We start from the raw sequence: 24,849 nt of genomic DNA on the forward strand, positions 1-24,849 counted from the left end.
ATAATAAGGGCTATCTTTCACAAAAGGACAAAAAAAAAGCTTCAACAACAACTTGCATTTAATCGCTCCTTTAATGTGATACAGGTCCCACAGAAAGCATTAAGAAACAGTGTATAATGGCGAGTCGTATAGAGAGATATGAGGTTAAGATGGCCATTAGCTTGATCAAAGTGTTAGCTTTAAAAGAGAAAGTGAGCTAAAAGCTGAGAGCAATGAGAAAAGATTTCCAGGGCTTGAGACCTAGTCAATTAAAAGCTACCAGTGATGGAGCAAATGTGCAAGAGGCCAGAATTATGTCATTGCAGATATCCTGGAGGATTGTGAAGCTTATTTCCGTTATGAGGGACAAGGCCATGGAAGAATTTGAAAACAAGGACGAGAAAGCTGTAGGTCAGTGAGTACAGGGATGATAGAGGAATGGGACTTACTGTGAATTGAGACATGGGCAGTTTTGGATGATCTCAAATTTACGTAAGATATTTGGTGGGAGACCAGCCAGGAATGTGTTGGAATAGTTGAGTCTAGAGGTAACCGAAGTTGTATTAGCAGTTGAGCTGAGACAGGCTTCTAAAAAAAAGGAAAATTGATATACTCTACAAAGTATCACATAGTCTAGCAACTCACCATAAATGTGTGTGGGTGGAAGGGGCTGAGCCAGAAGAAACAGAGGGTCAACCCAAGGCTTTGTATACATCATACTCATGGCTCTATAAATATTGTCTTTACAGTACAGGCCCTAGCACTTGACTGTGTGCATACGTCTGGATTTTCCTTGGCTGGTCATTTTTTTTCATACATATTTGATTTCACTGCTTGAAAACATCCCACGTTTGCAATAATGTTTTCAAAAATAAATGTTCTTTTTCATGCCTTACCTCAAGCAGAGACCTTTGGAAATTGGACCAATTTCTGTTGGTCAAATATACTCCTCTTCCAATTCTGTAAACCTCATGTTGTAATGAGGAGCATCATACTGTTCAGAGCTAACTCACTATTTTCGTACTTTACTTATATATGTACTCATGCATGGGATGTGAAGGCAGGAATTTATTACCCATCCCCAGATGCCCTTGAACTGAGTGGTTTGCTGAGCCATTTCACAGGTTGGCTAAGTGTTAACCACATTGCTGTTGGTCTGGAGTCACAAATAAGCCAGGCAAAGATGGTAGATTTCCTTCTCTAATGGACATTAGTGAACCAGATGGGTTTTTACAACAATTGGCAATGATTACTTGGTTACCATTGGGGTAGCTTTTGACTCCAGATTTTTATTGAATACACCTTTCACCAATTTGAGCTGAAGCCTGGATAACATTAACCCAGGGTTCTGAATTACTAGTTCTGTACCACAATGCCACTCCCTCCCCAGCAGTTTTGGTGTAAAAGGTGTTGGCCTCTTTTTTTTTGTCTGTAAGTTGGTTTAATGACAAAGCACTTAGCTATCCTTAAATACTTGAATCCATACCAACCTGTTGCATTGATCCTCTGGAGGTTCTTGATGATTCCATGCAAAGTCTTCCATGAGCTAATATTGGGAAACAGAATAAAGGATGGATGTCTTTCATGATTTTAGGATATCCCATTGTACTTTTTAAAAATGTAGTAATTGTTTTTACGTTGAGACCGTGTAAACAATTTGGGTTAAAGCAAGTTCCCACAGACAGCTATGTGATAACTAACCAGACAATCTGTTTTGGTGATATTGGATGAGGGATTCTTCTTTTCCACTTCGTCTTTGAATCTTTTACATTCACTCGAGAGGGCAGACAGACCCTCTGTTTAACAGCTCATCTGAAAGATGGAATTGCAGAAACTAGATGAAAGCCCAGGTCAACTGGGCGAAAAAATCCTGAAAATTGAAAGATATCTGGAAACAGGTCATCCTGAATAGTTGAATGGACTGTAAATGTGGGATCTACTGCAACTTTCCAACTAGGCAGAAGTAAGCAGCAACATATGTTTATGTGCATTAGTTATTATGGGTGACAGGACTGATTTGAGAGAGTGATTAATAAAGCATAGAGTGTCCTAAGCTTTATTAATAGGAGTCATAGGGAACAAGAGCAAGGGAGCTATGTTGAACTTGTATAAGCGATTACGTTAACCTTAGCTGGAATATTGCATCCAGTTTTGGGCACCACACGTTACAAGCGATTTGAAGGTGTTGGAGAGAGTGCAGAAAGGATCCATGAGAATACTAACAAGGAACAGGAGGAGGTTATTCAGCCCCTTGATCTTGCTCTGCCACGCAATAGGATCATTGCTGATCAGACTTTAATTTAATTTCTGCATTCTTACCAACCCCCTATTACCTTTTAACCCCTTATTTAACAAAAATCTATTTCCCTGTGCCTTAACTTTCAAGGACTCAATTACAATGTTTAAAAGATATTTGGATAAGTACATGAATAGAAACAGTTTGGAGGGATATGGGCCAGCAGCAGGCAGGTGGGACTAGTTTAGTTTGGGATTGTGTTCGACAAAGAGTGGGTGGACTGAAGGGTCTGTTTCTGTGCTGTATGACTCTATGACTCAGCTTCCATCACCTTCTCAAGAAGAATATAAAGACTCTCAGCATTTAAGAGACAAAGCATTTGCTTCAAGCCTGATTTTTAAACTGTGATCCCATGTTCTACATTCTCCTGTAGGAGGAAACGTCCTCTCTACATTCACCATATAAAGGCCCTTCTGGATCTTTATACATTTCAATCATGTTGCTTCTTTCTCTTCTCAACTCCAGCAGATACAAGCCTATCCTATCCAATCATTCCATATAATACAACACACTCATTCCACATGTTTGTTTGGTAGACCTTCTGTGAACTGTTTCCAATTTATTTATTATATCAACAGTTACAGTGACTGATACTGTGCGCAGTAGCCCAGATGTCGTCTCACCAGTGCCATGTAGAACTGAAGCATAACTTCCTCAGTTTTTGTATTTAATTCCCCTGTCAACTGATAATTACATTCTATTAGTTTCCCTAATTACTTGGTGTACCTGAATACTAATCATTCCAGGTGCTTTAGTAAGGAAGATAGGTTAGAGAGGTTAGGGCTGTTTTCTGATGAGAAAATAAGACTAACAGGGTAAATATGTTCAAAATCACAGGATGTAACAGACAGTTCAGATATGGAGAAATGCTCCCAGGATAAGAACAAGAAGGCACAGATTTAAAGAAGTTGGCAAACAAAGTAATAATGTTAAGTGAGTAAGTTTCTTTGGGCAGAAAGTGGTTAAGGTCTGGAATATACAGCCCTTCATGGCGGTACATCAGCTGTGGCTCTCAAGTGGGAATTGGGCTGTTACCTGAAAAGGGAGAATGTGTGGTGTGAAAAGGCAAGTGAATTTCAATAACTGAATTGCTCATTTGGAAAGCTGGTGCTGACATGATGGGCTGAATGACCTTTCTGTGCTGTAACAACTCTGTGACTCTCTGCTCTGTTCCTGTCTGTTGAGTCTAATGTGTTACCTTTATGGAGCCAGGAGAAGCTGGAGTGCTCCAACAAGCCTCAAGAGGGGATTGACAATCCTGACTACTTCAGAATTCTATCCTGCCCCTCTCCTCCCCTGAAATCGTCCCAAATCCTCCTTCTCTGCCACTGATCTAGAAGCTGCCAGGCTGTTACAGATCACCCTGCAGTTCACCTGAAGCTGGTGCTTGATCTCTTCTTCAAGCCCGCTTGGGCAAGGGAACATTGGCACTAAAGGCTTGGCAGTTTAAATTGGCATGGCCTTCTTCTGGCTCTATTATAAAATCATGAGGGACATGGAGAGGGTGAATAGTCATGGTCTTTTCTTCAGGGTACAGGCGTCCAACTTAGTGGGCATAGGTTTATGGTGAGAGGGGAAAGATTTAAAAGGACCTAAGGAGCAAACTTTACATATATAGGGTGATGTGTGTATGGAACGAACTGCCAGAGGAGGTGGTGAAGGCTGGTACTATTACAACATTTAAAAGGCTTCTAGATGGGTACGTGAATGGGAAGGGTTTAGAAGGACATGGGCCAAATGCTGGCAAATGGGACTAGATTAATTTAGGCTATCTGGTCCCGATGAGTTGGACTGAAGGGTCTGTTTCTGTGCTGTACATCTCTGTGACTCCATGACTGGGCCATTTACCATTGCAAACTAACTCCTCACCAAAACCTGCCCCAAAGTGAGTCTTCCCTCCATTGGGCTGTGGTGATAGTGTTGTTGTAAATGTGGAAATTCAGAGTGAAGATGTACAGCAACAGACAGTGATGTGTACAGCATGGTGACATGCAAGTAAGAACTATCTGACATCAATATCAAATTGAGCATTAGTGTCATCGGTGATACAACTTGCAGGTGACCCTGTTTATTTTGCGTGCCAACAACTGTCGCTGAAAACGATATTGAGCATATTTCAGGAGCGACATTTCTTCTTCCCTGATAAAAAAAGGTCCCACAATGACTGGCAGCCACCGCATTCCCCACTCACAACATGGCAATGCTGCTGTGATTACTTAGTGAAACAGATTTCTGCCCTAATTTAGTGTGGAGCATGCGGAAGGTTTGGGACTGTTTCTTACAAGTAAAGCACCTCCCAAAAACATGCAGGAGGTTAAGGGCATTTTTACAGGATACCTACAACCAAACACAGCAATGACTATGACAAGCACAGACAACTAGGGTCACACCAACTATCTGTTTGATTGCTTTTCATTTTCTTTTTATTCGTTCATGCAATGTGGTCAACAACGATTATTCCTTGCTCGTTCCTAATTGCCCTAGTGAAGGTGGTGGAGAACTGCCTTCTTGAATCTTGATGGGGAGGCAACAGCCTTGTGGTATTATTGCCAGGCTATTAATCCAGAGACCCAGGTAATGTTCTGAGGACCTGAGTTCGAATCCCGCCATGGCAGATGGTAGACTTTGAATTCAATAAAAATCTGGAATTAGGAGTCTAATGACGACCAGGAATCCATTGCCGATTATCAGGGAAGAAGAAAACCATCTGGTTCACTAATGCCCTTTAGGGAGGGAAATCTTACCTGCCTTTCTTACCTGGTCTGGCCTACATGTGACTCCAGACCCACAGCAATGCGGTTGACTCTTAACTGCCCTCTGGGTAATAAGGGATGAGCAATAAATGCTGGTCTAGTCAGCAATGCCCTCATCCCATCAGAAAAGCCTCGTGCTAGTTGGAAGGGAGTTCCAGACTTTGCCCCAGTGACAATGAAGGAATGCTGATATCGTTTCAGACCAGGATGAATGTATCTTGGAGGGAACTTGCAAGTGTTGGATGTCCGTGCATTCTTCTGGCCGATAAAAGTCATGAGTTTAGAAGGTGCTTTCAAAGGAGCCTTAGCAACTTACATGCCACTGTGCCTCAGTGGTGAAAGGGGTGTATGTTGAAGGTGGTGGATAGGATGCCAACCAATTGGGCTGATTTACCTGTCATGTCAAGTTTCTTGAGCTTTCTGTTTTTATCATTAGTTTGTTTATTCTATTGTTAGGTTTGTAGCTTGGATAACATGACTGCCAATGAGGTTAATAGCTCATGTGAATGAAACAATGAACAATAGTTTGTTCATTTTGTAGGTTGTACTTTTCTTTTGTTGCATGCCATGTGAATAATTTGAGGTATGCTTATTTATGCAAAGTCGTGAACTGTGGTTATTGTTTGTCATACTAGCAGTTTTATATTAAAACAGAAATTTTTGATATTTTTCAATTTGGAATCATTCGTTATATTAAATCCTTGTCTGACTTTACAGTTATAGGACCAGAATTTTACACTTCAAGCCTCCTTGGCGTCAGCCATGTCTACTGATAATTTACATCTTTCTGCATCAGGCGGTAGGGGTCACATCTCACTGCTTGGATGAAAGAAGACAATTAGGGTCAACCTTGGTACCCTAGCCAATATTTATCCTTCAATCAATAACATAAAAAGCAAATTAACTGGCTATTAGTACCTTGTTGTTTGAGCTCATTGTGTACAAATTGGCTTCTGTGTTTCACTTGAGAGATCCTGAGGCCATGACAGGTGCTATATAAATGCTTTGTTTTCTGGATTATATTTAGCCTCTATTTTGTTCATTTCCAGGATGTATTTGGAGCCCTCCGAGATTTGCTGGAGTGAGCCCAACTTCCTCCTTGTCTTACATACTTAGCTACATTCCAGGTCAACTTGGCTTGGATTCATTGTTACCTATGTATTTCATTCCCATGCCAAGGCATTCACTTTATCACCATGAACCTGAGAATATCTCTCCTTGTGCTCATGATGTTGACTCAGATACAAGAAAGAGCTGGCATTTATTCAATTTCATTCATGACCCTTCTTAAAACTTGTTCAAGGGACATGAGCATCACTGGCTGGACTGGCATTTACTGCCCCTGAATGGAGTGACTTGCAATTCTGTTTCAGAGGGCAATTGAAAGTCAACCACGTCACTAGATCTGGTCACATGAAGGCCAGACCCGGTCAGAATGTGAGAGTTCCTTCTCTAAAACAGCGGGTCCGCAAACTGTCAAGAGACTTAGTCGTGGCTTTTCATTTGCCCTAATGTCATTTGTCAGAAAAAATAATGCATTATTTCCACATGCTGATCTTAAAGAGGGCCATTTACAACAATAGTTGCTCTAGTCATCATTAGACTAGCTTTTTAATTCCATATTTTTATGGAATTCAAATTTCACAGTCTATCTTGGTGGATTTGACTCATTTCGCCAGATCATTGGCCTGAAGCTCTGAATTGTTAGCCTAGTGACATTAGCACAGGCTTTCTCAAAAGAGCTACAAGCTCGTTAACCAAAGTTCAGTATTTCCTGATAAGTTTTGAAGAAAAAGCCCTGCTGTGCCTCCTCTGAGTGGAAAATGTTCACTGATTTTCCAGTATTATGTATTTGATATCAAATATATGTTAATAGATAATCTCATCTCTCAGTCTGACGTTTCATTTCTTATCTCTCTGCTACAATCAGAGGCCCATGCAATCTGCACTGTTTTAAACATAGAGCAGTCAAAATGCTTTTCACCAACAGTCAAACCATGTCAGGATATAGTAGAAAGCTATAAATACTGCAAAGGCAGTAAAGCATGTTGTGCTTTGATAGTAACCACCTGGCTAACAGGGCTATTGAAAAGATTTGAGTAACAGGCATGTTGGAGACTATAAGCTCAAATGTGACACATGCCAGGAAAATGGAAGAAAATTGTGACTGTACTTGTTCAGGAGGAAGATATTCATTTCAGGAATGTACATTGAGATTCTAGCTTGAAGGGTGGGACTTACAAATGCAGTCTTGATTTGCAGATTTAACTACAAGCTGGACTTTCACTCCAGCACTTACTAATGAAACTTTATGATTAAATACACTTTTTTTTCCTCAATGGTGTGATCCTCCTTCAGTGCTGATGTGCAGCTCTCGCTGTCTATTTAAATAGAAGGTTCTGAGTAAAACTGAAAATGCTGGAAACACTCCAATCAGACAGCATTTGTGAAGAGACAGATAAAGTTAATGGGCAGAATTTGGAGCCCTCTGCCAAGGTCAGTTTGGAGGCAGCGGGTAATTAATCAGGCTAGAGGGCAGGGGAACCTACTATTGCCCTGCCTGTGTCTGTTCAGGGGGAAAGGCTTGTGGCTCCTTCCTGATGCCAATGAGGTCCTCAAGTGGAATTGAATACCTGCTTAAGGGACTCATCCTGGCACTGCTGCCACTCCATTTGTTGGGTTTGCTTGTAGGCTGCATTGTTGGCAGGGTGGGGATCGTAGGCCATCCTCATTGTCCGGCACTCGGCACTCAGCTTTGAGAAGGGGCCCCATGGAAGTTCACACCACCCCTGTCCTTTCTGCTGAATCCCTAGAGTGTAAATTCCCTGCAAACCCCATCCAGCCCTCACCCACTTGGGTCTCTTGGTGATGCCAGGCCTCTGGTGTATGGATTGCTGATAGTGACCACCAGTCTTGGTAGCATTGCCCATCATGGAGAGCGACTGCTCTGCTTTCTTGGTGGGGTGGGTGGGATTTCTACATCTTGACCCTGTAGGCCATCCACTGCTGGATATTTAGCTGCCTGTTTTGACACTTAATATGGCAACCCTTCCCCAAAGACTGTGAGGAGGACCCTGCTGCATGGATTAAATTCCATCCAATGTTTCAAGTGTCATCTAAACTAGAAGTTGTAGGAAACGTGGATGTTTATAAGGCAGAAGTGGGGTAAAGGTATTGTAACAGGGTCAGCCAGGTAGGCATCGTAGAATATGAGTTCCCTGATTTGGGCTGTTAGCCTGGTCCAATCAGGACGCCCTAGCTGACAGATAAGAAAAAGAGTGGCAGACGTCCTGTTCACTCTGAGAGCTGGCTTTGACTGTCAGGAACTTTCCACGTGTAAATAGAAGGTGACTTGGTGATGGGATACTGACCTTTTGCAGTTATTTCAGTTGTAATGAGTGAAAGGCACACTCCTGAAGAAATTTGGATTTCAACAATCGTCTTTGATTTGGGGTAAGCATTTCTGGCATCATGTTTTTATTTGGGAATTCACTCATTCAATCCTGCCAGTTATGATGGGATCATATTTTTACCAGGCAAATGACATTGGGGCAGATGGAAAGCAATGAATAAGTCTCCTTACAGTTGTGGGCCAACAACTTTTTCAGTTATTAGGACCATAACTTTCTCTGAGGCACCAGATGCTAAAATCTTTCATGAGTTGATGGATTTAGTTAAGGGATATTATGACCCCAGATCTCTAAATCTGAGGCACTCAGTTTTACTCAACCTGGATACAGTCCTCTGACGTTTCTCCCAGGTGGGTGTATGCCTTAGAAGAGAAAAATGTGTGTTCCTGGCACCCCAAATGACCTACTTAGGCTACAGAGTTGACAGGACAGGGTTACATCTTTGGAAGATAAAGTGGGGGCAATCAAAGGTGCCCCAGCTCACATATCTGTACCAGAGCTTAGGTCTTTCCTTAGGCTGGTGAATTATGACAGGAAGTTCACATATAACTTGGCCTCCATCCTGGCACCTTTGCATCAACACTTAAAAAAGACTCTGCCTTGCAATTGGTGGCATAGCCAAGCCATAGCTTTCAGGAAAGTGAAGAAACAGCTATCACCCTCTAAGGTGTTGGCACACAATGATCCCAAGTCAGATCTGGTATTAACATGCGATGCCTTCCAGTATGGCATTGGGGTAGTATTAACTCATAGGTGGCCCAATGGAGAGGAGCCCTCAATGGTGTATGCATACAAGACTTTGGCTAATGCAGAGTGTAAATACACCCAGATTGAGAAGGAACATTTGGGGGTCATATTTGGAAACAAGAAGTTCCACCAATACCTTTATGGATGTAAATTTGTCATAATAAGGGACCACAAGCCCCTGCTAGGTCTGCTTGAAGAGGACAAGACAGTGCCACCCGTAGCTTCAGGCTGAATTCAGTGATGGGCTTGAATACTAAGTGCATATAATTACAAGTTGGAACACCATCTGAGAGACCAAATAGCAAATGTGGATGCATTGAGCTGCCTCCCACTGGCAGATACACCACCGGGGGTACAGCCACTGGAGGAGTCGGTAATGGTTTTAAATTTTCTGGATACACTTCCAGTCACAGCTGACAATGTCAGACTTTGGACGCAGAAAGATCTGGTCGTGGTAAAACTGGTGGTGGTGATGGGGGGAACCAAAGGGCCGTCACAACCAGAACTGAAACCTTTTCTGGCCTGGAGATGCCAGATCCCAGCAGACGACGGCATCTTATTATGGGGAGCTAGAGTGATTGTCTCGAGCAAAGGTCACCGCCAGATACTGGCTGAATCCCACCAGGGTCATCCAGGGGTTTTCATCGACATCGACAAAACGTTGTGTCTGGCAGCCAGGATTGGGTGTAGACATAGCCACGTTGGTGGGGCAGTGCCCAGAGTGCCAACAAGGACAAAAATTACTGCCAGCAGCTGTCCAACGTTCGTGGGAATGGCTGGATAAACACTGGACTCGGTTACATGTCAACGATGCTGGTCCTTTCATGGGCTCGATGTTCTTAATCACTGTGGACACACACTCAAAGTGGCTGGATGTGCATAGAGTTCATTCATCAAACACAGGGACCACAATAGTAAAATTGTGCACATCTTTTGCAATACACAGTCTCCCAGACACATTGGTCACAGCATCTGTGCTTTTGTTTATCAGCTGGGTATCGCTCCATATCACCATCATCCAAAGGCCTGGCAGAAACAGCAGTCCAAACTTTGAAGGCAGGCTCAAAGAAACAGCCTACAGCTTCACTCAATACCAAACGTCTGCTTCCTATTTTTTGATAGGACCACCCCTCATGTAACTGCAGGGATAGTTCCAGCAAAGTTGCTAATGAGGAGAAGACTCCGCACAAGGTTAAGTCTGATCTTTCTGGATCAGCGGGTTGGGGGACGGAGGGTGAAATGGCATCAGGAACGCCAATGCACGACACAAGATGCTGCTATGTGATAGAGATGGTTTACTTCAAGAGACGAAATTTGGTGTAGGAACCACATGAATGGCCCTGCATGGGTAAGAATCAAGGTTGGTGCGAGATCAGGTCCAGTGATGTATAAAGTTTGGTTAGTTGCAATAGTCCTGAACAAGCACATGGACCAAATCAAAGCTGCAAACTTGCAAATGGTGTGGGAGCAAAACAGATTTTCTGACTGTTCCAGAACCTGTGCATTCTCCCTCTCCATCAAGCATTGATGATATGTTGGAATCTGAGATGGTCACGGATGCTTTCACTACCTTATGCCGCTTGAAGAAGAGAATGAATTTCTTCCCAGACAGTCCTGGTGTAAGATACTAGCTACTCTGCATTACATGCCGCCTGTATCAGAGTCAGATTTGAAGGAACCTGATCCAGTTCCAAAACGCCTCAGGAGGAGCTACACAACTAAGAACCAGCCTATGCCCGTCAACTCAGAGTGGGAGGGATGTAGTGATTGTAATGAGGTCAGCCAGGTGGACCTCCTGGACCAGATAAACAGCCCCAATCAGGAAGCCCTGGCTGACAGATAATAACAGGAGTGTCAGAGGCTCTGTTCACTCAGAGCTGGCTCTGATGCAGCTGGGTCAGTGTCAAGTGCTATGCACGTGCAGATAAAGGGTGACTTAGTGACGGGATACTAGTGTCTGTGGGGTTATTTCAAATCGGGCTTCAGTGAAGAGAATGGGTTAAATGGGAAAAATCATCTGAGAGTTGTTGAGAATAAGAATGATCAAATGACAAAAAGGGTGGTGGTATCGGGACAAGTAGAAAAACAAAAGATGAATGCAGTCACAATGTATATGGTTATGACAGATGGGATAGAATCTTGCAGCTGCTTACTGTAACTGCTGCCCTAGTAACTGCCATTCTTGGCACATAGTCAACTCCACCTCAAGTCAAAAGTAGACTCCAAAAGTGATTTGCGTGCTGACTGTAAGAGCAGCTGTCACAGCAGCTTGCTAATAACTTCCTCTGTTGGTGGGCAGTGAGCAGTGACCGGTTGTGCAAATACTCATGGCAGCGAGGCCTGATGGTGATGCAGAGACTGAGAGAGTCAGTCAGGATCTTCAAAACGATCTGAAATACTGGGAAGCGGACAACTCTGTGATCCCTTGTAATTTTTGTCAGTTGTCTGTAGCAAGTGCTGCGTGAGTTTCACTGTTAACTCACTCGCCCTTATCATTCTTCCCTCCATTTCACCTCCAGGTCAAACTTCCACTGTCACTTTGGTTATTGTGATGCATGGAGAACTGGAGCAATAATGGTAGCTTGCACAGGCCGTTCACATCCCTTCTTTTTCAGCAGTGGGGTTAGTAATTCCTTAATGTGGTTGTGGAGCGGGTCCCTGGGGCCTTCAGCATGTCTGCACTGCTCATTTGTTTTGCCTCCTGTCCTCTAGATTTGTGACACCATTGCAGTGATATTTGGAAATAAACAAATAAGGAATACCTTTTGCATTTGAAAGGCATGTTTCTTAACCCAGGGACATTCCCAAACACATCAATAAAGCATTTTTGAAGAGTAGCCACTACAGCCATGTAGTAAAAGGAAAAGAAATTCACACAGTCTGTGTCTTAGTTGGCATTCCAAGGTAGCTGGTCAGTGAAGGCAGGATAACCTGAGATCCTAGCACAAAGGCCTTGCATCTTCGCTAAGAAGCTGGAGTTCAGAAATAGGAGCTAAAAATAAATGTGGTACCTATTAATCCACATAGTATGATTAATTAAAAGGATCAATGTGCCCTCCCTTCCCACAGGGCAAAGGACATGCTCAGTATGGTGAAACAACATGGCACCTAAGCTGAGTTGCACCCAGTTTGGTGTGAGCACAGCTGACCCAACCCTGCCCCTTGAGAAAGCCATGTTGGGCTGTAAATTAGAACATGGTCACTAGCCTTTGGTCCTTTTGACTGGTTTCGGAGAACATCAACTAGGAGCCTCCTATTTGCCAAAGTTCCGTCAACTGTGCAAAGCAGTTTTCCCACATACTTTCCAAACTTGACAGACCTGATGGAATGCACCATACAATACTACAGAAGTAACTACAGAAAAGTGGAGAGACTGACAGTAACCACCCAAGAATCCTTAGATTCTGTAAAAGTCCCAGAAGATTGAAAAATGACCAATGTAACACTTTAAAAAAGGAAGGAGATAAAAAAAAGTAAGAAAGACCAGCTGGCTCAATGTCTAGTCATTGGGAAAATGTTACAGCCTGTTATAAAGGATGTAATAGCGGAGCATCCAGAAGTACGTAATATGATCAAGCAGAGTCAGCAGGGCTTTGTGGAGGGGAAATCATGATTGACAAATTTATTAGAGTGCTTTGAGGATGTAACAAGCAGAATAGGCAAAGAGGAAGCACTGGATGTAATATGTTTGGATTTTCAGAAGGCATTGGTTTATGCTACTTAATAAGATAAGAACTCTTAAGATGCTTTTCAGAGGATCGGTGTGGACTGGATGGGCTGAATGTCCTGCTTCCAAAACTGTAGAGGTTCTATGATGGTGTTTGAGGTAGTATATTATCATCAATACAGGATTAGCTAACAGGGAGTTGAGATAATGGGGGTGGGGGACATTTTCATATGGCAACAGGAAACTAGTAGAGCAACAGGAATCAGTGCTTGGGCCACAGTTATTTATATATTAATACATATGAATGAATTGGATGAGGAAATTGAATGTACTGTAACTGGGTTTGTGGACAACACCAAAAATAGGTGGGGAGGCAAATGGAGCAGATGACTCAGAATCTGCAGGGGGATATAGAGAGGTTATCTTAGCAGATGGAATATAATGTGGGAAAATATGAGATTATTCACTTTGACAAGAAGAATAGAGGAGTTGAATAATATTTAAATGGGGAAAGACTGCAGAAACACGAGCATGGTGGGATTTGGGAGTCATCTTGCATAAATCGTGAAAAGCTGGCATCAAAGTTCAGCAGGTAATAGGGAAGGCAAATGGAATGCTGGTCTTTAATTCAAAGGGAACAGTGTATGAAAATAGGGAGGTCTTGCTAAAACAATACAAGGCACAAGTCAGATCACAGCTGCAATAGTGTGAACAGTTTGGGTCCCCTTATCTAAGGAAAGACATACTGGCGATGGAGGCAGTTCAGAGAAGTTTCACAAGGCTGATCCTGAGTATGGAGGTTGGGTAGGTGGGGCTTGTACTCATTGGATTTTAGAAGAATGAGAGATGTCTTATTGAACCATATAAGATTCTTAGGTGGCTTGACATCGTAGATACAGAAAGGTTGGTTCCCCTTTTGGGAGAGTTCATGGTCAGAGGGCATAATCTTGGAATAAGGGGTCACATATTTTAAGACAGAGATGAGGAGGAATTCCTTCTCTCAGAGGGTAGTGAATCTGTGGACAACACAGTGTGGAGCTGGAGGAACACAGCAGGTCAGGCAGCATCAGAGGAGCAGGAAAGTTGACGTTTTGTGTTGGGACCATTCTTCAGAAATAGGGAGGGGGAAGGGAACTGGGAAATAAATAGAGAAGGGGGGATGGGGAAAGGTAGATGGGATGGTAATAGGTGAATGCAGGTCGGGTGTGGTGGGGATTGATCAGTGGGATGGGTGGGGTGGTTAGGTGGGAGAGAAGACGGACAGGTTGTATCAGGTCAAGGAGGCGGGGATGAGAGGGATGTTTGGAATTGGGATGAGGCCGGGGGTGGGGGCATTTTAAAACTGGTGAATTCCATGATTAGGTCATCGGGCTGTAGGTTCCCAAGGCGGAATATGAGGTGTTGCTTCTCCAGTTTGCATGTTGTGTCATTGTGGCACTGGAGGAGGCCCAGGATGGACATGTCACCCAGGAAGTGGGAGGGGGAGTTAAAATGGTTGGCGACTGGAAGGTGTTATTGATTGTTGCGTACAGAGCGCAGATGCTCCATGAAGTGGTCCCCGAGTCTGCGCCTGATCTCACCATTGTAGAGGAGGCCACATCGGGAGCAACGGATACAGAAGACCCAGTTGGACGATGTAGAGGTGAACCCCTGTCAGATATGAAAGGTTTGTTTTGGGCCTTGGACAGAGGTGAGGGGGGAGGTGTAGAGGCAGGTGTAGCACTTCCTGCGGTTGCAGGGAAAGGTGCCGGGGGTGGTGGATTTGGTGGGATGTGTGGAGCGGATGAGATAGTCGCGGAGTGAGCAGTCCCTATGAAAGACAGATAGGGGTGGGGAGGGAAATATGTCTTTGGTGGTGGAGTTGGATTGTAGGTGGTGGAGGATGATATGCTGGATGCAGAGGTTGGTGGGGTGGTATGTGAGGACCAGGGGGATTCTGTCTTTGTTTTTGTTGGGGGCAGGGAGTTTAAGGGCAGTAGTGTGGGAAATGCAAGAGATGTGGTTGAGGGCATTTTTGATCACCGGAGAAGGGAACGTTGCAGTCCTATTATACTGAATGTAGATTGGAGTCCATTGGGGATGATCCGGTTCCATAGACAGGTACTGAGAAAGGAGATGTGGCTGTAGTACCGGTTTAAGTACGCGGTCGAAGAGCTTCAGGGCAGAAGAGATTACCAGAGGGTTGCAGTGGGAGAGAGATCCATTGAGGTCTTTCCGAAGGGAGGAGGACTACTTCTTGAAGATAGGCATTCTTGGAAGAGGCTTTGCATGGGGTTATAAATCACTGAGATAGCAAGAACTGTAGATATTGGAGTCAGAGACAGCACAGTGTCTGCTCCTGTGATGCTCCCAGGCCTGCTGTGTTCCTCTGGCTCCACACTGTGTTGTCTCTGACTCCAGCTCTTGCAGTTCTTGCTATCTCCTGGTGAATCTGTGGAATTCTTTATTGCTGAGAGCTTTGAGACTGCATCATTAAGTATATTCAAGACTGAGATAGACAGATTTTTAATCAGTAAAGGAATCAAGGGCTATAGGGGAAAGGCAGGAAATTGGAGTTAAAGATTATCAGATCAGACATGATCTCATTGAATGGCAGATCAGACTCAATATGCTGCATGACCTACTTCTGCTCTATGTTTCATGGTAGTAAAGTTGTATGGTCTTTTAGTAGTATAACACAGGATAAGATATGGCAGATGATTGCATTTTGAATGAGTTGCTCTTGATGCATTTTCTCTCTTCCTCTAATGTACTCTTGCTTTTGAAGGAGCTGCATGGTTTATCATTATAGAATCCCTATCGTGCGGAAGCAGGCCATTTGGCCCATCGAGTCCACACTGACCCTCTGAAGAACATCCCACCCAGACCAACTCCCTACCCTTAAACCCTTTACATTTCCCATGGCTAACCCACCTAACCTGCACATCCCTGTACACTATGTGAAATTTAGCATGGGCCAATTCACCTAGCCTGCACATCTTTGGACTGTGGGAGGAGTCCAGAGCACCCGGAGGAAACCCACACAGACACGGAGAGAATGTGCAAATTCCACACAGACACTCGCCTGTAGGTGGAATTGAACCCACTGTGAGGCAGCAGTGCTAACCATTGAGCCACCATGCCGCCCATATTAGGTTGTGCAAGATGCAGCGTTCTTGGATGAGATACTCCCAGGAATCAGGGTCAATACTGAAACTACTAAGTGAAGCCTTCGGTCTGTTCCTGTAGTGTTTCATTTGACTGTTGTGAAAGCACATCCCAGACTCCAGTTCTCCATGGATTGTTCACTTTGGTCAGTGGGTAGTGGGCATTCTGCCAAAAGGACCAGCCCAATGCTGTTTTGACTGTCTCAGTATGGTGTGCTTGGCATTCCAGCTTAATTGGTACCTCAGTGTCTGTTATTTTGACCTGGCTTCTGATCTTCTGAAGCTTTCAAAGGCAGCTGAAACACTTTGAGCTCTTTAGCACGGCATTGCCACTGAGCACAAGTCTTGCATGTATAGAGCAGGGTGGGCAGTATTATTGCTTTTGAGGCTTTCAGTTAGGTCAGCAGCCCTACACCTTTTTGTTCCAAGGTTACAGTCCGAAGTCTGCCAAGGCTGCTTACTTTGGCAATTCTTTGCGTGTCATGTTGATACAGACAGCTGGAGAAAGTGTGCTGGTGAGATGACCTGTTGACATGTTTTATGCATGGACTGTAACGGTGGGCTCAATTCTATGGCTTTCCTGCAGTAGTTAATAGGATAGATGCAAAGAAATTCTTTCCCCTAATAGAGGTGTTTAGGACAATGTTAAAATTAGAAATATTCAGGGGAAATGTCAGAAAGCAATTCTTCAGCTAAAGGCTGGTGGAAATCAGAAATCCTCTCTCAAGAACCTATTGAGGATGGGGTCAGTTGAAACTGTCAAAACTGAAACTGATCAATTTCATTTGGGCAAAGGATATAGAATCAAGGTGGATAAATAGAGCTATGATACAACTCCGCTATAATTGGATTGACTGGCAGAACGGGTTTGTGGGACAGAGTGGCTTTCTCATGTAGGTTTGTAAGGCATGTTATCTCACTGCCTGCCATCATCTCAGCATGCCTTCTAATTTGCTGCTTTCTAAATGAATGTTTGCACAACATTAGGGAGGAAGTATGCCATAGTAGCTAAGTGCTTTTGTTATCTCACAGTGGTAAACCCGATATCAAAGTTATTGTTCCCCTTAACTAAAGAAAGAACATCAGTTCTGCTTAACAAGGAATGGGAATGGACTACCAGAAGAAGTCTCTTCACCAGTGGACTTCAGGGAAAATGGGTTAACGGAAGATATTCCAAGGCAATGCTGAGGGAGTGCTGCATTGTAAGGGTTATGGTCTTACACATGAGACATTAAACCTGAGTCACCGTCTGCCCTAGTATGTGAATGTAAATGATCTCCTCATCCTCTTATGAGGAAGAGTAATGGAGTTCTGCTAGTATCCTGGACAACATTTTGTTTGAGGGTGGCACAGTGGCTCAGTGGTTAGCACTGCTGCCTCACAGTGTTAGGGACCCAGCCTTGGGTGCCTGTCTGTGTGGAGTTTGCACATTCTCCCCGTGTCTGTGTGGATCTCCTCTAGGTGCTCCGGTTTCCTCCCACAGTCCAAAGATGTGTAGGTTAGTTGGATTGGCCTTGCTAAATTGCTCATGGTGTCTAGGGATGTGCAGGCTAAATGGATTAGCCATGGGAAATGCAGGGTTATTGGGTGGGTGTGAGTGGGATGCTCTTCGGAGGGTCAGTGTGGACTTGATGGTCTGAATGGCCTGTTCCCACATGTCGGGATTCTATGATTCTATGAATATTTATCCGTAACAAATGTCACTTTAATGAACTATTTGATCATTGTTATAGTGTTATTTGTGAGAGTTTGGTGACAGTATTTTGATTGTTGTGTTTTCTGTATGTTGCAACGGCGTCTGTGCTTCAAAAACACTTGGTTGGCTGCGAAGTGTTTTGGGATGCCCTGAACTTATGTAAGGTGCTATATAAATGCAACTACTTAAATGAAGAAAAATTTCTGCAGAAATTCAATTTTTATTAATTCTGATGTGGGTGATGACAATGAGCCTACCAATTTCCTTGAAGTTCTCACTGTAGGTTTTTATTTGGTCAAAAATTGATATATCAAATCATATTGCACTAAATCTTTTCTTGAGATACATTCATGGTGGTTGCTTGTCAAAGACTATTGAAGCATTTCTCAAACCTCCAGTTTTAATTCTCAGTGCCAAAGAGGAAACTATATTTTCAGTAATTAATAGACTAGACTAGCAAACATTCCTGGTGAGTTGTGTTCTGTTTAGGTAAACCCAGTTTCAGACAGCTATATACAAACATATTGTGCAGCATCCAGGATTCAAATGGCTCTGATTTCCTGCTTCTGAGTGCTTGCTCCCCCAGCCTTGGCCTCTTAAGAATCATCTGTATTCAATCACCAGCAACATGACATGAATTGCACGCTAACACAGCTACATATGGGAGAATTGGAAGGCTTTTAACACTTTGCGTGATGCAATCCCTGACTGAAATATCTGTGTTTAATTCAGCTACTGCTGGGTTGACTTTACCATGACCCTGTTTTGTCAAGGTTGTGAAATAAATAAAAAGATGGTATAATCACAGTATATCTTTGTCAATTTCACTTGTTAACCTTATTCTTTCTGGACACGTAACTCCTCTCCCCACCACTCTGTGACTGACATCGAAATAATATATAAACCTTCAAATCTGGGGCTTGTTTGATTCAGTGGTCATTCATGTTGCTGATCAAATTCAAATAAAGTCATTTTCACAAACTACATGCCCACACATATTGACACCACACTCTCTGGCAACCATTGACCTTTATCCCATCTGCAGAAATATACTGACACCCTGGCAGTCTCCCCATCTCCCTCTCTCTTACATTGACCCCTCCCATACTTGCACACACTGACTCCTTCCCCACCCGCTTAGAGTGACCCCTTCCCCACACACTGAGCCTCCACTCCCTCTCACTGACCCATCTCCTCCTGTATGGAAACCCTCAGTCCAGTGGCATGAGAACATTACCTGAAGTGGCAGTTCAGTGCTGGAGGAGTGAGGCATTTTTGGTGATGTTATCTACTGAATGAGGTTACACCAATGTCCGGCCTATCTTGTCTGATGTGTGTAAAAGATCCTGTAACACTATTTAATGAAGAAGGAGTGAGTTCACCTCGTGTCCTAGCCAGTATTGATCTCTCCACCAACACCACTAAAAGGTGTTAATTTACCTCATTGCTGCCTGTGGTGTCTTGCAGTATAAAATATTATGCGCCATATTTTCCTACAACATAACTGTGGCTATGTTTCTGAAGTTTCTTTGTTTCCTGATATGAATGTAAGGCATTGTTGTTTGAGTGTGTTCTATGCTGAGCTCTGTGCGTTCTGGTTTCTGTTTTGCTGCAGGCCACTACACACAACCTACTGTTGAGTCTGAATTTTCATTGCACACATGCTCACAGCCTAGTCCTGTTAGTTCCAGCTTAACGTTTGTCCCAAAACATGGCTGGTTGGCTCAGTTAGGTCGATGGTTAATTTGTGATGCAGAATGTCACCAACAGTCCAGGACCAACTGAAGGTTCTGCCTTCTCAGTCTTGCCCATAACTTCAGGTGTGGTGACCCTCAGGTTAAACCACCAGCAGTTATCTCTCCCTACTGCGAGAATGGTCTTCTGGGATTGTGGTGACTTTACCTCATGTGTAGTTTGTTGCTTTGTAAAGGGAAGCACAAAAACATTTGCAACTAGCCAGATGTGATGGTTAATGGTGTGATTTTTTGCTGGTTTTGTTGGTGAAATTTATGCTGTGCACAAATGAAGGGTTGACCACTTAGATTTCCATTTTAGCATTGACAAGTCAAATAAAAACAGTATGCAAACTTGTGTTGACTGAAGATGTGTACCTTGACCCTACTGCTCGAAGAAGACTGGTTCAAATTATTCTTGTGCAGATATAAAGCCCATATCTTATCAGTTAGCTGGGAGCCTTGCTCAGTGAAAGGAACAATCAGATAACTGGACAAAGAAGCCACTGTGGGCTAACTGAGTTTGCTAAAGTTTATCAAGGGTGGCAAAGATGGAAATCTCCCAACAAGTCTAAAGGTGAAAAGTCTGGGGTGTGTCTTTTCAGCAGCTGATGGACTGAGGCAGTTATAGAGATTGGCAATGTAAGGCAACTTGGAATAGGCTGTCATAAGATTGGAATATTAGGATAATAAAGCAATGGTGTGTTTGTAAGATACATTGGTTTGGCCAATAATAGTTTACATGCAACTTTGGATATTCCATTACAAAGGCCATTGAAGCCACAGAGACTGCACTGTGTAGATTCAGCAGTCAATTTGATGAACCAGTGGGGTTCATTTTGAATTGCTTCAACCACCATTAATAAAACAGAATATCTAGTCATTATCAAATTGTTTGTGGGACCTTAAAGTCAGGAGAACAATGGTGTTTGTGTGAAGTGCTGAGAGACGTTGTAATAAGTTGCAATGCAACCGTGATTATGACAAGAAACGTGATCCAGGCTCTGCATTAGACACTGCAGATTGAAAGAAAGACCTTGTTTTTCTCTGATAGCGCTCAAAACCTCAGGAAATGCATAACTTCGCAATCATTGACGTTCCTTCATGTGTAGTCACTTATAACGAAAAAACGCGGAAGCCAACTTTGCTTAGAGCAAGTTCTCACGAACTTTAATTTGATAATAGCCTTGCGTTATAATCACTTCTGGTGGTTGAGGGCAGAACAGTGCGCCGACCTTCCTTGCTCTTTCTTCTTAAGGTCCTTGGGAAGCTTGATGCCCATTCGAAAATGTGGATGAGGCTTCAGTTTCATGTTCGATATTAATGCAGGAATCTGTTGCCATTAGCCTCTCTGCGCCAAGCCTTAGCACTGTGCTTAGCTGACAACAATGGATTGGAAAATACAACCTGGGTACAACAGTACTGTCCCTTGCTGTCTTGTTACAAACGTTTCCACATCACATAAACTGGGACACGTTCATACCGACCAGGCCTGTTATTTCAGTTAAAAAACAACTTCCGGGAATGAGGTAGTACTATTCCTGTAAATCAGGAACAACAACAGCCAATGGTTTTGGGGTTGAGCTCACTCTGTTGCTGTGTTATTGGTTCAGACTTTTTGACTGCTTTCCAGCAAGCGAGAGCGAGGGAGGAGACTTGAGACGGAGCAGTTTTGTAGTTGATTTTTCTTAGAAACTGCAGAAGCCGTTCCCTCAACATTGGGAGCGGAGACTTGTTGTCGTGACGGTTCTGCTGTCGCCCTCAGGTATGTACACAACAGGTTTTACTGGGGTTTTGTTCAGTGCTCCAGCTGAGAGTGTGTTTTGACATCGTAAGGGAGAAAAACCAGGAAGCTGCAGGATAAATTTGTAAAGTTACTGGAACTGCTACTGTGTTAATTGTTAACTAATATTGTTCTCAGAATAGGAACATGTTACTTTCTTCCTTATCAAAGAAAAATCGTGATTGGATTTTTTTTTAAATTTTGAAGTTCGATGTTTTTTAAACCTCACAGGGTCTTACCCCACCCCACCAACCATGTAGTACGGGGTTGGAATCTGCGGCATTGTTAGACTGCACACTTTCCATCTTTGTGGGCATTTTGGTGAGATGTGATGCTGGTTAGTAGCAAGCTTGTTTCGGGTAAACACAGACCTTGTAACCTTTTTTATGATTTCCGGGAACAAAAGAGCGAAGCGTCTTGTCAGAAAACACCACTTCTGATTTAGAAACAGACAGTGACAGTCTCAACAGTTCCATCATGCTGACTGCGTGTATCAATGGTTCATTTTGAACGGGTTTTACTGAGGAATAATTCTGCCTTTGTAGTCCGTCCTTGGGAGCTGCACAGGGTAGTTGGAGAGTAGCTGTTCCCACTCCTTGAATGATTGAGAGTGTGATGGCAGGGACATAATTTGCAAAAGAAACAAATGCAAAGTGAGAATAAAAAAAAACCTTTCACACACTATGTGGTTAGGCTGCGGTACAGTGGGTCTGCAATGCACTTTCTGAAAGCATGGAGGCAGCTTCAAATGAGACATTCAAGACCAAAGATATAGCAACTTATAGAATCCCTGGGGCTGTATGTTTTGTCATGTATATGTACGGTATATAGTTCTTGTCATATTCACATTCATGTTCCAATTTCACAATTTGATTGAGTCTCCAAACAGTGCAAAGTGTTCACTTGCAGCATCGTACTATTTTCTTGTATTTTTCTGTTTTGTCTGATTTAAATTGTTTTGAAAGGGGCTTACATATTATTTGTAAACAAAGTTTTTTCTTCTTGCCAAAACAAAAAACCAAGATTGTCTCTATTTAAATAATTTTCAGGGTTGTGGGGAGAAGGCAGGAGAATGACACTAGTCATAATACTCATTCTGAGGGACGCAGAATGGATTCACACAATTAGTTTTATGATTTGCTGCAATGTCACTTTGCCCTCAGTGTTCAGTGCTGCTGGGTCATTGTTGTTCAAGGTGACTGTTCTTGCACTTGTGGCTGGCTATCTTAAACTTCCTCCAGTATGGCTTTTAAGAACTTGGATTGAACCCAGTGAAAACAGTCTTAAGTTCAGAAGGTGCAGGCAGACTGCTGTGGAAGTTATTTATTTCTGGGACCTAGTTTTCTACCCAGCCCAGACGTGATATAAAAGACTCTTCTCTCTGCCATTCAAAGGCTCCTAAGTGGAATGTGTGCAGGTAGTCTAAGCCCATTTCCTAGTTGGCACAAGCCCATAGTATACAACTAACAGCAGCTTGTAGGTATAAAGATGTTAGTTCCATACATAGAAACCACAGGCTGGCTGAAGGTGAGGGATATTAAATAATTCACAGTGGCCATATAGGCTTCTCTTGCAGGGTGCCAGTTAAGAATCATTTTTGGGTGAGTGACAGTCCACGCATCATCTGGTTTATGCCACCAACCCTAAGAGTAACTTATGGGTCTTAGTGTTAAAGTATTCAATTTTGAGCTATTGTGCAGATTTACCAAAATAAAATGGAAATGTCAGCATTAATTTTTTTTATTGAGCAAATGCATTTGTGAGACTGATAAGTTGATAAATTTAGACATCTTTGTGAGAAGAGCAGATTGGGCTGTGCAAACATATTTTGCACAGCTAACTCTATTGGACAGAAGTGACTTGTATGGAACATGTAAACTGATATGAGCTTGTTGGACCAAATGGCCTGTTGGTACTGTAAAGACTGTGTAACACTATTTTCTTGATTCCTTTTTTCCCTTCATTTCCCTGAAGTACCTAGTGCCTTGTAGTCAAGCATTTCCGTGAGCTTTTAGCTGTGCACTATCCTCTGTATATTGCCCAAATGATCATTATTTGAGAGTCAGGACAGTGAGTGCCATGGGTGCACCACAGCAGGGGCATCACAGCCAAATCCAAACACACCCCATTGTGCCAAAAATCTGACAGGGGCCATTAGATAGCACTTGGGAATGGGAACCATAACTCTCGATAACCAAACAGCACTGAGGCATTGTCTGAGGAGAGCAAACTCTGTTATGGCTAAGATTCCAAACTGACACTTTCTTTTTCCTGGTTGTTGTAGCTCAGGCAAACTCAATGTGTCACTGGGTGGAAAAAATATATTTCCCAGTGGAAATCAGTCTGGAACAAAACACATTAGCTATTGTGCCAAATTAGCCTGGATGAACTTCTGGTAAATTTGGCAGCAACAGATAAGCTGAACACACAAGAGACACCAACATACAGTTCCTTGCCTCTGTGGACAAGAAGATCTGTGCTACTAAACAATGTCAAATTGCACAGCTGAATTGTATAGGTGAGCTGAGGGTCCATGCCCACCCAGGGCTAAAGTAAAAGGGCAGAACCAAAGGCAAGCACCAACAACCCCTTATCAATGATGGTTGAGTACCTCAATTTTACTGTCTTTGGCAAGTTGTAGACCTGCCTGTGAATACTGGGTGCTCGTTAAGGTCTCCATTTATTTCTCAATGAACACACAAAACAGATTAATGATTAATTGCTCCTTGTGGGATCTTGCTGTGTGCAAGTCCGCTGCCAAATCTCTTTAAGTTACCACAGTGACTACACTCCAAATGTAGTTGTTCTGAGATGTGAAATATTAAGTCTTTTGACTTTCAACAGTAGCGAAAAGAAGTGTGTGAAGGATGGATATTGTGAGGCAGCAAGGATGCCATACATTAATACTCTGGACACTATTATCGTTGGGGTTATTTAATAAGGAATGCTGATAGAGTGTGGAAATTTGCCTATTTAATTCATCAATGGATGAGACTTTGGCGCTATCCAAATTCTGTTTGCTTTCCAAGTTTTACGCAGGAACCTGAGCACAAAATATAGGCAGGCACGCCAGCAGGGCACAAAGGCACTTCTGCGATATTGGTGGTACCATCTTTGAAATGAGATGTTGAACTGAAGCTCAGTTAAAAGCAGATTTTTGAGTCACTATTTCATGGCTGTTTGAGGGCAATGCTTCTATGTTTGCAATACTTCTTTGCAAAGTATTTTAAAATGTAACAGTCTGACAGTAACTACTGCTCAAGATTACTTCTTTGCTGAGTAGCACATTAGGAGCTCATGTTTTTCCTGTTATGAAACAACATGGTATGAAATTGGCAACAAGGCATGTCTGCTGGGAATTCCCAATGTAAAATGACAACAATTAACAGCTAAATCAAACCCTGAATACAGAGAATAAATCTCAGCAAGACTTAAAAAAAGCTGTGAGAAAATAGTGTTTGGACAATCTCTATCTTACAATGAAGAACACAGTTATTCGAAGGAAGTAGAGAACCTGGGATTGTACTTCTTCAAAGCAGAAAGGATAAGGAGAAAGATAACAAAGGTGTAAAAATTGGTGAGCAGCTTGGATTAGAGTCAGTAAGAAGAAACTTGTTTTCCATATGCAGGAGAATCAAT

The 24,849-nt window shown here is 42.9% G+C and overlaps 1 protein-coding gene across 2 annotated transcripts in view; it reads left to right on the forward strand.

Moving 5' to 3' along the window:
- map3k14a (mitogen-activated protein kinase kinase kinase 14a) overlaps window positions 1-24,849 on the forward strand; it is a 60,013-nt gene that overhangs the window by 14,797 nt on the left and 20,367 nt on the right. The window contains exon 1 of one of the 2 annotated variants that reach the window (XM_048614562.1): window positions 20,978-21,192. The exons of the other annotated variant lie outside the window; for it this stretch is intronic. The gene's annotated coding sequence lies outside the window, so the exon portion shown is untranslated. Of the gene's footprint in view, window positions 1-20,977; window positions 21,193-24,849 lie in introns of those variants that run through there. 2 annotated transcript variants of the gene reach the window in all.

The sequence above is a fragment of the Rhincodon typus genome, chromosome 30 (genome assembly GCF_021869965.1).
Source record: "Rhincodon typus isolate 14 chromosome 30, sRhiTyp1.1, whole genome shotgun sequence".
NCBI classification, from domain to species: Eukaryota; Metazoa; Chordata; class Chondrichthyes; order Orectolobiformes; family Rhincodontidae; genus Rhincodon; species Rhincodon typus.